Genomic DNA, 14489 nt, shown 5'->3' on the forward strand with positions numbered 1-14489 from the left:
ATTGGTTCTGGAGATTGACCGAACATGTACACCCGCAGTCAGTGACAGGCTTAACTCTGGGTTGGTTGGTAAGATTGGCTGATATATCCGAATATGTGTTTGAAGGCCCTGTTTGCCTGCTTATCTTGTATAGAGCATGATGAATGAATTAACATATGCATGATGCTAGGGCATGGCCCGTTGTGTGTTATATGCTATATGAGTTATTATGTGTGGATTACTGATGTGCCTGGGAGGTGGTTTTGGATGTTGTTATCATGCCTAATGAGCGGCGTCGTTGGTTGCAGGCATATTTGTTGAGATGCCTCGAAAATCAGTTAGACTCCGCGACAGTAGGGTCGAGGATGACAATCAGGGTCAGGACCCTCCACCTGCCCCACAGAACTGGCAACAGATATTGGACGAAATGGGGGCTAGACTGCAGAGAACAGAGGAAGAACTCCGTCAGATGAGGCAACAGGCTCCGCCTCAGGTTACTGGGCTGCCAGTGCCGGTGCCAGTTCAGTCTGCTTTGGAGAATAAGTGGGAACCTTTGTATGAGAGGTTTAGGAAGCAACGGCCTCCTACCTTTGAGGGTGGATCGGACCCACTGCGGGCAGAGCAGTGGATGAACATGATTTCCTTGATCTTAGACTTTATGAGGGTCGAAGGAAGTGAAAGGGTTGCTTGTGCGAGCTATATGCTTAGGGATGATGCTCGCATCTGGTGGGATGTGGTGAGTCAGCAGAGGAATGTTGCTGTCATGACATGGGAGGAATTTAAGAGTATCTTTAATGAGAAATACTATAGCATAGCAGTTCGGGCTGCGAAGGTTGATGAGTTTATCAACCTGACTCAGAACAGGTTATCAGTTACTGAGTACGCCTTGAGATTCGACAGACTGGCGAAGTTTGCGCCAGACTTAGTGCCGACGGATGCGGCCAGGAGAGATAGATTTATACGGGGGTTGAATGTGATGATCGCCCGTGATGTGAATATTACATTGATTCCAGAGACTACTACCTATGCCCAAGCGGTGGATAAGGCCCTTACTGCAGAGAGGGCTGAGGATCAGATATGGAAGGACATCGATGTTAGGCGCGATGCCAGGAGGACGGTGCCTCCTTTTGTTGGGTCTAGTCGGGGTAGTGGCCCCAGTGAGCAGAAAAGAAGAGTACCAAATTCATTTACTCCTCCTAGTTCTGATAGGAGAGTGCGGGGTGCTTCTGTTGGCCGTCAGGGTGGCAGTGATAATTGGTGGAGTTTTCCTATGTGTCCACAGTGCAGGCGTCGACACCAAGGTGAGTGCAGGATCAGGGCCTGCTTTGTTTGTGGAAGTGCCAGCCATTTGAAGAGGGATTGCCCTAAAGTTAAGAAGGAGGAGCAGAAGCAGAGTGAAAGTCTTGCTCCTGCCAGGGTATTCACTTTGACATAGACTGAGGCGGAGGCTAGCCCCTCAGTTGTGACAGGTCAGATCTCTAGTACTGGTTCTTTGTATACTACATTGTTTGATTCAGGGGCTACCCATTCATTTGTATCTGCTAGGGTGATAGATCAGCTTTGTAGGCCTAGTGGTGTGTATGCTAGGGGGTTTCAGACCTTGTTGCCAACAGGAGAATTGGTAGTCTCTAGGAAGTGGAGTAGAGCATTGCCTGTGGAGGTAGATGGTAGAGAATTTTTTGTTGATCTGATTGAGTTGGAGATGGATGATTTTGACATGATTTTGGGAATGGATTGGCTATCTAAATATGGGGCAACGATTGACTGCAGGCGCAAAATGGTGACTTTTGAACCAGAAGGGGAGGTACCCTTTGTGTTTGTGGGGTCAGTTAGTGGACTGCGTGTAACAATGATTTCAGCCCTAAGGGCTAGGGACCTGATGCAGGAAGGTTGCATAGGGTTCCTGGCAAGCGTTGTGGATACTTCTAGGGTGGTGTCGGTAGGACTGGGCGAGACTAGATTGGTGTGTGAGTTCCTGGATTTGTTTCCAGCGGATCTTCCAGGGTTGCCGCCGCAGCGGGAGATTGACTTTGTTATAGAATTGGTACCAGGAGCGGAGCCAGTATCTAGGACACCTTATAGAATGGCTCCGACGGAGCTAAAGGAGTTAAAGATTTAGTTGCAGGAGTTACTTGATTTACGGTTCATCAGACCGAGTTTCTCGCCATGGGGTGCACCAGTGTTGTTCGTTAAGAAGAAGGATGGGTCCCTTAGGATGTGTATTGATTACAGGGAGCTGAACAAGTTAACCATTAAGAACAAATATCCACTGCCTAGGATCGACGATTTATTTGATCAGCTACAGGGAAGAATGATGTTTTCCAAGATAGATCTCCGATCAGGTTACCATCAGTTAAGGATTAAAGAGGAGGACATACCAAAGACTGTTTTCCGAACGAGGTATGGACACTATGAATTCCTGGTTATGTCCTTTGGATTAACCAATGCCCCAGCAGTTTTTATGGACATGATGAATAGGGTTTTCAAGGATTATTTGGATAAGTTTGTGATCGTGTTCATCGACGACATCCTAGTGTATTCCCAGTCAGAGGTAGAGCATGAGCAGCATCTGCGGTTGGTATTACAGCGATTGAGGGAGCATAAGTTATATGCTAAGTTCAGTAAGTGTGAGTTCTGGTTGCCGCAAGTTACATTTCTGGGCCATATCGTCAGTAAGGAGGGGATTCTGGTTGACCCAAGTAAGATTGAGGCGGTCAGAGATTGGCCTAGACCGAGCAATGTTCCTGAAGTGAGAAGCTTCTTGGGTCTAGCAGGGTATTATCGGTGATTTGTTGAGGGGTTCTCCAGAATAGCTATGCCATTGATAGAGTTGACAAAGAAGAAGACCAGACATGTCTGGACGGACAGATGTGAGAACAGTTTTGAGGAACTAAAGCAGTGATTGATTGTTGTGCCAGTACTTAGCTTGCCGACAGAGAATGAAAAGTTTATGGTCTACTGTGATGCATCCAGGCAGGGTTTGGGGTGCGTGCTGATGCAAGCTGGCAAGGTGATAGCCTATGCATCGAGACAGTTGAAGGAATATGAGCATAGATATCCTACGCATGACCTGGAGTTGGCAGCGGTGGTGTTTGCACTTAAGATTTGGAGGCATTATCTTTATGGTGAGAAGTGCGAGATATACACCGACCATAAGAGCCTAAAGTATTTCTTTACCCAGAAGGACTTGAATATGTGCCAGAGGCGGTGGCTGGAGTTGGTTAAGGATTATGATTATGATATCCTTTACCATCCTGGGAAGGCTAATGTAGTGGCTGATGCATTGAGTCAGAAGGGCCCAGGGCAGTTGTTTAGCTTGAGGCAGATATCTGATAAGTTAGCCGAGGAGATGACCAGAGCAGGTATAGAGTTGGTGGTTGGTCAGTTGGCCAACATCACTCTTCAGTCTACACTCCTTGAGAGAATCAAGGAAGCACAGGGGAAGGATTCTCAGTTGCGAGGTCATAGGGAGAATGCCTTAGTTGGAGCGACAAAGGACTTCTCCATCTCAGAGATGGGATTATTGAAGTATAAGGGTCGGATCTGTGTTCCGCTGGATTCTGATATCCGGCGAGAGATCTTGGATGAATCGTATACCACTCCCTATTCTTTGCACTTGGGTACGACGAAGATGTACGAGGACTTGAGAGCTCTATATTGGTGGTCGGGCATGAAGAGGGATGTGGTGGATTATGTGGCTAGGTGCTTAACTTGTCAACAGGTTAAGGCTGAGCACCAGAGGCCAGCGAGGTTATTGCAGCCTTTGGGGATCCCAGAGTGGAAGTGGGAAGATATTACTATGGATTTCGTAGTTGGTTTACCGAGAACTATGGGACAGCATGACTCGGTGTGGGTGATTGTGGATAGGTATACCAAGTCCGCCCACTTTTTTCCTGTTAAGACAACTTATACTGTGGAGCAGTACGCTGAGTTTTATGTGAGGGAAATTGTTCGACTTCATGGGGCTCCGAGGTCGATAGTGTCGGATAGAGACCCCACCTTCACTTCCAAGTTTTGGGAGGGTCTGCAGAAGGCTATGGGCACGCAGCTATGGTTTAGTACCGCTTATCATCCTCAGATGGATGGGCAGTCTGAGAGGACGATTCAGATATTGGAGGATCTGCTGTGAGCTTGTGTGTTTGACTTTGGGGGATCGTGGAGTAAGTATCTCCCTTTGATCGAGTTCTCGTACAACAGAAGTTATCAGGAGACCATTGGTGTGGCTCCGTACGAGATGCTTTATGGAAGGAAGTGTAGATCATCTATTCATTGGGATGAGACAGGTGAGAGGAGGTATTTGGGTCCAGAGATGGTTCAGAGGACCAATGAGGTAGTTGAGAAGATTAGAGCACATATGCTCGCTTCCCAGAGTTGACAGAAAAGTTATTCAGACCTGAAACGCAGTAGCGTGGAGTTTCAGGTTGGTGATCATGTGTTCCTTAGGGTTTCACCCATGAGGGGTGTGAAACGGTTTGGTGTTCGGGGTAAATTGAGCCCCAGGTATGTTGGCCCCTTCGAGATTCTGGAACGGGTTGGAGAGGTAGCTTACAGATTAGCGATGCCTCCAGCTATATCAGGGGTTCATGATGTGTTCCATGTATCCATGCTCTGGAAGTATATGTCAGATTCAACGCATGTTTTAAGTTTTGTGAATTTGGAGCTTGATCAGGATTTATCCTATGAGGAGAAGCTGGTTCAGATTCTTGACTGAAAAGATAGAGTCTTGAGGAACAAGACCATCGCCTTGGTGCAAGTGCTGTGGAGAAACAGCAAGGTTGAAGAGGCGACGTGGGAACTTGAGTCAGAGATGAGGGAGAGGTACCTCGAGCTGTTCAGGTAATTTCGAGGATGAAATTTCTGTAAGGAGGGGATAGTTGTAACGACCCGAATTTGCTAATCGGGCTTAGGGCTTTGATTAGTGTGCCTGGAGGGCAATAAATGATTTAATATGCTTATACGTGGATTTATGTGAATATTTGATTATGAAGCATGCTTAATTGAGTTAAATGTGCATGTGGGCCCCGTCTGGATATTAGGGCCATAAGTGTGATAAATGTTATATATGTGATATGTCTGTGCAGCACGATCCGAGACAGTCCTGGGGAGCGCTTAGCCAGAGAGTCACAACGGGGTTGTGATGCGGACTCGGGGTGAGTCGAGGGGTAATTTGGGTACTAGGTGTGTTACGGGATTATTAGGACATGAAAATAAATATTTGGAGATATATTTGAGGATAGACCGTCTAGGCGGGAATACTGGGGAAATTTACCATATTGCCCTCGGGGACGTTTTGGTACCCCGAGCCTTGAGGTAATCATATAGACTTAAGTCAAGTAAAACAAAATATAGGAATAGTTTAGAAACCGACTCATACTTCCTCGCAACTGAAGATAGTTCTTACTTCTCTCTCTTTCACTCTCTAAGGAAAACTCAAGGGAAATCTAAGGGAACTTGAAGCTTGAAGATTGAGGCTTAGGGGGAACTGGTTCAGAAGCTTAATTCAGTAAGAGGTAAGTTCTAATTATTAAGATTTAGTCTTGAATTTCTGCTGGTTTTGAGGATTGCATGTTGGTCAAGCTTGGTCTACTTTTGGGTGCCTTAGCTGAGTTTTGGAGTAGGATTCAATGGGGGTTTTAGTGCTGTTATTGAGCTGGAATGATGGTGTTATTATCTAGAATTGTTAGTTTGGTTTTGGTGAGGATTGGCATGAAGAAAAGGTAGAAAACTGATGAGGAATTCTGGGTTCGGAGGTGAGAGCAGCGGCCCTAGGAGGGGTGCGCCGCGGCCCGTGTGCGCGCGCGGCCATGGGAGGCCGAGAAGCTCATGCGTGCCGCGGCGCTTGGTGGGCGCGTTGCGGCCCGTGTGGGGGTCAGTGTGGTGCTAGCCTTTGTTTCGAGGCTAGCCGCGACTCTTGTGGGTGGGGCCGCGACCCTTAGTGCCAATATGAGTTTTTAAGGGTATTTAGGCTTGGGAATTTAATGGGTAAGGATCGGGATGGATTTTATCACCCGGATTGATAGAATTCAAGGTCCTAGAGGTTGGGGTTATGGCTCGAAGTTATTTACTGGATTAGAATTTGATACATGGACATTGTTAATGTGTTGTGACTAGGGTTTCAGCGAGGCTCACGTTAGAGGACTATGCTTGGGGCATCGGTGCTCAGAAAGCTCGGAACTCAGGTAAGAAAACCCTTGTTCCCATAGAGCTTGTGTGCAGGGCACAACCCAATGTGTTTGAATGGAACTGATATGCAAGGCCGAGCCCAATATGTTAGAACTGCAGGGTGTAGCCCTTTAACTGTATATGCTAGAATTCTATACTTGCTTGTTATGCTATGTGTATTATGATATGAATGGTCGGCTAGAGCCGGGAATGGTGTAGACCGAGAACGGCGAAGGTCCAGGAATGGCGTCGGGCACGTTGAGTGCAAGGCTGAGAACAGCAAGGGGCTGAGAGCAACGTCGAGCACGTAGAGTGCGAGTTGCCAGGGCGAGTCCCTAGAAGGATACCTGGGATATCCTCACGGCGTGGTCCGGAAACCCAGGGCTTCGTAAACGCCTGGGACGGCTAGGCCGTATGTGTTTAGCCATTGGTTGCCTGTTTATATGCTTGATATATGTATTGCATATGTTATCTGTTTGTGGGTTTTCTTGCTGGGCTTCGGCTCACAGATGCTCTGTGGTGCAGGTAAGGGTAAAGAGAAGATCAACCAACCATGAGTACAGCAGGCGTGAGGCGGCGTGTACATGTTTGGCCAGCCTGGCTGTCACAGCCAGAGGATTTTGGGAGATGCTTGTAAATGAACTTGAATTTTGTCGTTTAGCCGACTTAGTACAGTTTTTATGCTGTAAATATTTTTAAACTGTATTTCGGGATCCCAGGTGTCAAACTTTTATGACTTACTATGAAAGATTACTATCTCTAATGTTTTTCCTTTGTTTACGGCTTAATTACACTGCTTGACTTAAAACCTCGATTAGCGAGTTAAAAGCACGTTTTTAAACTCACTTAGTAACGACTCTAAGGAAGTAGGGCCTTACAATAGCCTCGCTTCCAAAAGTCAGAGATAAGGGAGTATGTCCAGTGGAGGTGCGATGTGAGGTTCTATAGGCCCATAGCACTTGCGGGAGCTGTTCGAGTCACAAACCTTTAGCATCTTCTAGTTGCTTATTTAAGCTCGCCTTTAGGGTTTTGTTTATTGCTTGGACCCTCCCATTTGCTTGAGGGAATGCCACTGAAGAGAAACTTTTTATTATGTTGTACTTCTCGCTAAAAGTCACGAATAGCTCGGTGTCAAATTGATTTTCATTATCAGGCACAATCTTCTTTGGGAGCCCAAAATGACATATTATATTTTTCATGATAAAATCTAGTACTCTCTTCGAGGTTATATTCGCCAGAGGCTTGGTGTCAACCCACTTAGTAAAATAGTCGATTGCGCATAGCGAACTCCTCCTTTTCCAGTGCCTATTAGGTCAATCCCCCATATAGAAAATGGCTAGGGCGAGGACATCATATTTAGCTCCATGGGTGCAATTCGAGCAATGGTGGCAAAATGTTGGCATTTGTCACACTTGAGGACATACAAGGTCGAGTCCCATTTTAGCGTGGACCAAAAATAACCTTGCCTTAGTATCTATAGAGGCAAGTTTTACCCCTAGCGTGGTCCCCACAAAATCCTTTGTTGACTTCTCGAAGGATAGTCTGTGCTTCCTCGGGAAAAATACACCTTAGGAGGGGCAAGGAATGACCTCGCATGTAGAGAATCCCCTTGGCAATAATGTACCATGGGACCTAATACAACAATTTTTGTGCATTCTTTCGATCTTCTGGTAGCTTTGCGGTCATGAGGTATTCAATTGTGGAAGTCATCCACGTCGATTCTTCACAAATCACTTCAACCTCCATTGATGCTTGGTTTATCCAAGAATTCTACTGGGACCACATTTAATGTGTCCATTTCTTCGGTTGTAGTGAGTTGGGCTAAAGCATTTGCAGTCGTATTCTACTCGTGAGGGACCTCTTCGATGGAATAATACTCAAATTATGACAGTTCACCTTTTACCTTAGTTTGATAAGCTGCCATTTTGATTCCTCAATCTTGGTATTCTCCTAATACCTGATTAACCACTAGTTGAGAATCGCTAAAGCATCGAATTGTTCTTGCTTTAAGCTTTTTCGCTACCCGAACTCCAACAAATAATGCCTCGTAATCTGCTTCGTTGTTGGAAGCGTCGAAACCGATTCTGAGAGCCGTATGGAAGCAATGTCCTTCGGGTGAGATTAGGATTATTCTAGCTCTAGATCTGTTCTCGTTTGATGATCTGTCAAAGAAGAGTTTCCACAACTCTTGTACTGGTTCTCTCATTGGTTCATCCTGGAACCCTGTACATTCAGTCCCGAAGTCAGCAAGCGCTTGGCCTTTGATTGTAGTTTGTGGTTTATATAGTATCTCGAATTGATTAAGTTTGATGACCCACTTTAACAAACGTCCTGATGTCTAAGGTTTTGCAAGACCTGCCTTAAAGGTTGATCGATTAAGACGTGTACAATATGGGACTGGAAATACAACCTGAGCTTTCTCGAGGCCAGAATCAAACAGAACATGAGTTTTTCAATTAGCAGATATCTGGATTCAGCCCCTAAAAGCCTCTTACTCACATAATACACTAGTTTTTGTGTTTGATTTTCTTCTCGAACTAACACAATGTTGACCATGTTTTCTGTTACAACTAGGTATAAGTATAAACATTCCCTAGAAACTAGTTTTGATAGCATAGGGGGCTCAGTCAAAAGAGTCTTTATATCCTAAAATGGATGTCCTCATTCTTTTGTGTATTCAAACCATTTATTTCCCCTGAGCAAGTTGTAGAAGGGAAGACATTTGTCTGTGGACTTCGATATAAACTTGTTTAAGACAGCGACCTTTCCAGTTAGTCTCTATACTTCTTTTCATGACCTTGGTGAAGGCATTTCTAATAGCGACCTAATCTTCTCTTGGTTTTCTTTGATCCCCTTCTCGTTGACTATGAAGCCTAAGAACTTTCCTGACAAAACCCCAAAGGTACATTTCTGGGGGTTGAGCTTCATGTCATACTTTCTCAGCACGCTAAAAGAATCTTCCAGATCGTATACATGGTTATTGGTAGTCTTTGACTTGATGAGCATGTCGTCGACATAAACCTCCATGTTCTTCTTGGTCTAGTTGACGAACATCTTATTGACCAACCTTTGATATGTTGAACTAGTGTTCTTTAGCCCGAATGGCATGTCCTTGTAGCAGTATACATTATGTTCGGTCATGAAGCTAGTGTTCTCTTGGTCCACATGGTTCATCATGTTATGGTTATATCCAGAATACAAGTCCATGAAGGACATGAGCTCATGTTCGGCTATGGCATCAACATGTTGATCTATTCTTGGTTGTGGGAAACAGTCTTTGGGACAGGCTTTGTTGAGGTCAGAGAAATTGATGCAGGTCCTCCACTTTCCATTTGGATTTGGGACCAAAACAGGGTTGGCAATCTAGGTCGGATATTTAGCCTCCCTAATGAACCTGTATTTCAATAAGCAAGCTACCTATTCCTCCAGAGCTTCTCCTCGCTCTTTTCCCAACAACCTACATTTTAGCACCTTCACAAGCACATTTTTGTCCAAGTTTAAGGTATGCATCATTACGCTTGGACTGATTCCCACCATATTGTAATGCAACCAGGCAAAGATGTCAAGGTTTTTCCTCAGAAACTCGACCAATTCCTTCTTTCTTTCGATTCTGAGATTTTTTTCCACCTTTACTACCCTCGAAGATAGTTCTAGGTCGAGTAGGATTTCCTCTAGCTCCTATAAAGCCTGGTGCTCAGATTTTTCTTCACCTAATCTTGGATCAATTTCTTCAGGTTGGGCGACCTCATTTCCAACTTCCTAAGGTTCTTCCGCCTCCCAAGCTTCCTCATTTTCGTCGATTATTACCATGGCTTGCTATCCGGGTTGTGGTTTTCCCTTCATGGCAATGCTATATCATTCCCTGGTAGCGAGCTAATCTCCTCTCATGGTACATATTCCTGAAGACAATGGAAATACCACTAACTCGAGCATCTTGGAGAAAGGTTTTGCCTCATCACCCTATGTTACTATGAGCTCAATTGTTCCTGTGGTTGCCACTCCTTCTCGTGAAAATCCATAGAGGGTCATAGAGGTCGCCTTAAGATCAGCTACATATAGCCCCATCTTTTCAAGGGTAGACCTGAATAGTACATTCACAGAGCTCCCATTGTCAATCAGTATTATGCGCACCCTCCGGTTAGAGAGTTGAATATATATCACTAGCGGATGATTGGTTGTTTATCCAATCGCTGTTGTTTAGATAACCTTTGCTCTAAAATGAACTTAGCGCCATCATGTGTTTTAAGCTCTTGGATATATCTATTCTTGGCTCCATTGCTCGTTCATGCAATGGTTACTATGTCCCTCCCTTCAATAGGGGGATGGATGATCTGATTTCCATAAGCTGGTTGAGCTTGTGCTTGATTGACTTGGTTACCCGAAGCTGGTTGAGGGTTCTGCCCCGCCGCTTGGTTAGGAGCTACCCTATTCCGAGCATAATGGGCTAACGGTCTAGTCCGTATGAGAGTCTCAATCTCATCCTTTAACTGATGAAAATCATTTGTGTTGTGGCTGATATCATTGTGGCATCGACAGAATTTTGCTGGGTCTCTCTTTGCCTTTTGATGATTCATGGGCTCGGGCTTCTTCCATTGAAGACGGGCATAATTAACCACATAAATATGTTCCCACGTATTTGTTAGGTCGGTATAGGCGGTGTAAATTGAGGTCCACTATGGTCGCCCTCACCATTATCTTTTCTTTTGTTACCCTCTACCTGGTTATTCTGGGTAGCAGACTGAGCCGTAGCTGTAGCATCCGCCACCACTCCAGTGGTTTGAATGTGGATTTGGCTGGTTCCTACAAAAACAAATCTGCCTCTTCAAGATTTATCCATTCTTGAGCTCAAGCCAAGAATTCATCTACGCTTTTCACTCATTTCCTTTGGATTTCATTCTATAGATCTCCTCCAATAGTGATTCTTGTTCTCATGACCACGAGCTTGGCACTGTCGTCAACATCTCTACCTCGGGCCGCTGTAATAGTAAATCGATTAAGGTAGGCCTTCAAGGAATCACTGGGCTATTGCTTAATGTTTGCTAGTGAGTCGGCCTCTACTCGAACCTCTTTTACAGCTCAAAATTGTCTCTTAAACTTTGAGGACATATTTTTTCAGGAGGTGATCGAGCGTTTCTTATATTTATTGAAACATAGCTTGGCTGGTCGGGTCAATGTAGATGGGAATAAAACACACCACAGGTTGACATTCACATTGTGGGCCATCACCAGAGTGTTGAAGGCCAATGTGGTTGGATGGATTAGTGGTTCCATTATATGTGGGCATAGTTGGCATCCCAAAGCCAACAATATATAGAGCTGCTATGATATGAGGAGCAAAAGGCTCGAGCTCCTCATCAGAATTGTAATCATCTATATTTGTCCTAATCAAGATCCTCTTCATTTGCTTCTCCATTATGGCAAGCCGTTCGAGGGTTGGATCCTTTGTCTTTAGGCTATTTGGGAGCTGGTTACTAGCTCCCATCCTATTGTGCGTGTTAGGTGGGTTATTGTCCCTCCAAGCCTGATCTTGGTTAGGCGGGACGTTCCCATTGTCATGCAAGACAGACGGATCTCCCCTGGTTTGAGTATAGCTCAGTTCATCATAGCGAGTTGACTATCCTCTTTGTGTGTTTAGATGATCACGCAGGTCAGACTGTGGATTGGAGTCCAAGCTTTTAGCTGAACTCAACTGATTTCTTAAAACGCTTTCATGCCTATGGGAATTCACATAGCGAGTATTCCCATTCTTTCCCCCACGCTGGCTCTATCTCCAGTAACTACCATCCACGAAGCTTTCTGCTCATTGTTGAGGTTGAGGAGCTGGATTATTAGTGCGAGATCGCGGGGCATATGTGTTTTCTGCATGTATAGAATTTCTCCTTTCATTCTCGCACCTTGAAGCATTCCTCTATGGGCATGGTTGTGCTGGATGATGAATATGCGAGGGAGGATGTCTGATTGGTGAAGCAATCCATGTCCCATCTGAGCGGACCAGATTGGCTCGCCCATTATCTACTTTGATATCCTGAGTTGGTTGCAACATGAAGTTATTACGTGGTACATGAGCGCTGAGGCGCTGGTGGATTCACATGGATCTTCGCCCTTTTTCGATGTGTTCTCAGCTCGCCTTGCCTGGCCAGACTGATTTTTATGAGTGTGAGCTGCTTGTCCATTCCCGTGGTTATTAGCTGAAGGATTGTTCATAGGAGTCTGTTCAGAAGGCGCAAAGCTTGGTGTTGTTGTTCTGATGGAACGACTTACATTAGGTCAATTATTTCAGTGGGAACGAGATCTGTGGGACCCACTTTGCCTCCTTTCAACTTTCTCGTCGGTTGTAGGAGGAGGTAGTCGAACCATGATTTTTTCTATTCACCTGCTAGCCTGGGCAAAGTGGCTCCTTAGTTGGCCATTTTCCATTTCAATGGCAGTCAAATACCCAGGGTTAGGGTTCGATGTGCATGATGTCAAACTTCCAGCATCGTTCAGGTCCATGTGCTGTTTTTCAGGACTGCGCTGTGTGGAAGTATCTTCTTCAATGGGAATGGTCGTACAGTAATCTCCCTGATCACCAGGCTGCTCCATTTCATTGTTGCACATGGAACGAGTAACCACCATGATGATTGTTGAGTTGAATATCATGCAAGAATTCAGGCTTAATCTGTTCTCTTAATGAAATCACCAATCTGTTGACGTAATTTTTCATCAATATGGGATTTAGAAATCTGAAATAGAGAGATTAAGCTTATAATAAACCGAATGTAATGAAATATAAAACACACCCAATTTACGTGGTTCAGTGGTTAAAATCCACCTAGTCAACGAGTCATTATTATTGATCTGTTTAAGAACACTAGATGAAATTGTTTATGACAATTTCAGCAGAGGTTTTGCATACAGAATGTCACTCCCTTTTATTGTCCATTCCCCTTGTATTTATAGGGAATTATGATGGACTATATTGCGTAACCGTACTATAAATTGCTAGTACAATATTTAGTAACTTCCCAAATTAATGGGCATTTGAATATCCTAATTAAGCATGTTGCCATTTACATCAATAAATAAAAGTATATAACGATTGCGTGCATTTATTGCACATATTGGGCATCTTAGTCTGTAGGGATTCTTTCATGTGCGTCGTTGAACCACCCCCAACTAGATGCCATTCTTGAGCTAGATATGAATGGAATGAGATTATTTGACTTAGATAATGCTAGAGCTTGATGTAGGCGATCTGGACGGTGAGTACCTCGATCTCTGTCATTTTCATCTCTAACGGTCTAGAAGATCCTGGGCTGTTCTGGACTCATTGACACAACCTCGAGCTGTTTGGTAACTCTGAAACATCTCTGAAGTCTTGCCTCCTTTTTTCTTTCTTGCCAGCTATACCCAGAGCTAGCAATTTGAGCTCGTGTTATTAGGGCACAACAATAATTATACCAAAAAAAAAAAGAATTAAATATTATATAGCAAAAATAAAATTATTATTGTAGCAACGTGGAATCCTACTTGGTTGACTCACTAGAAAATAACACTAATCACCTACTGGTCAACTCAATCTAAGGAGTCAACTTTCGTAATTCAGGTCGTTAAAAATGTAAATAGACTTTCATAAACCATAATAAAGCATTTACATCGCAAAATGTATTTAAAACATGTTTAGAAACTTAAGAATAAGGCTAAGATCTTAGTAGTTTTGAAAGTGATAAAATAAGTACTTGGCCGAAATTCCTTCTTGACCTCACTCGAAACATAAAATACACTTAGTAAAAAAAAGCCATACTTTTGGAAACCCCACCAATCCTACAAGTCAGTTGGTAACAGTATGCATATTTAGACAAGGTCCCCTCCAACCCACCAACATTTAGTACCTATGCCTTATTCTTACATGCACACATAGAGTAACTGATGAGCTATAACATCCAGTAAGAAAGCAAAACATACTTGTGAAGAAACCCTAGCATAACATAATCATACATATAAAACCAACATATCTCCTTATCTAGCCAATCAATCATAAGTCACCTATTATTGTTAACCTCATACATACAGGTACTTGTAATTATAACTTAACCTTAAATTTGATAGATTTGATAATCCCTAATTAGCTTCTCCGCCAGTTATTGCAACGTACACTTATATGTCTTTCATAGCATACTAAAGTAACCATGAGTTATATCATAACATAATATTCTAACACATCATAACCTAATATAACATAACATAGCATAGTATATTGTAAAATAACATAGGAAACATATCGTATCATAACATAAAGCCATCGAGTTTGTAACATATCATAATATAAAAGGTGATCAGCCTTAGACCTCTGCGTTCAGGAGAAGAAT

The sequence above is a fragment of the Humulus lupulus genome, chromosome 3 (assembly GCF_963169125.1).
Source record: "Humulus lupulus chromosome 3, drHumLupu1.1, whole genome shotgun sequence".
NCBI lineage: Eukaryota > Viridiplantae > Streptophyta > Magnoliopsida > Rosales > Cannabaceae > Humulus > Humulus lupulus.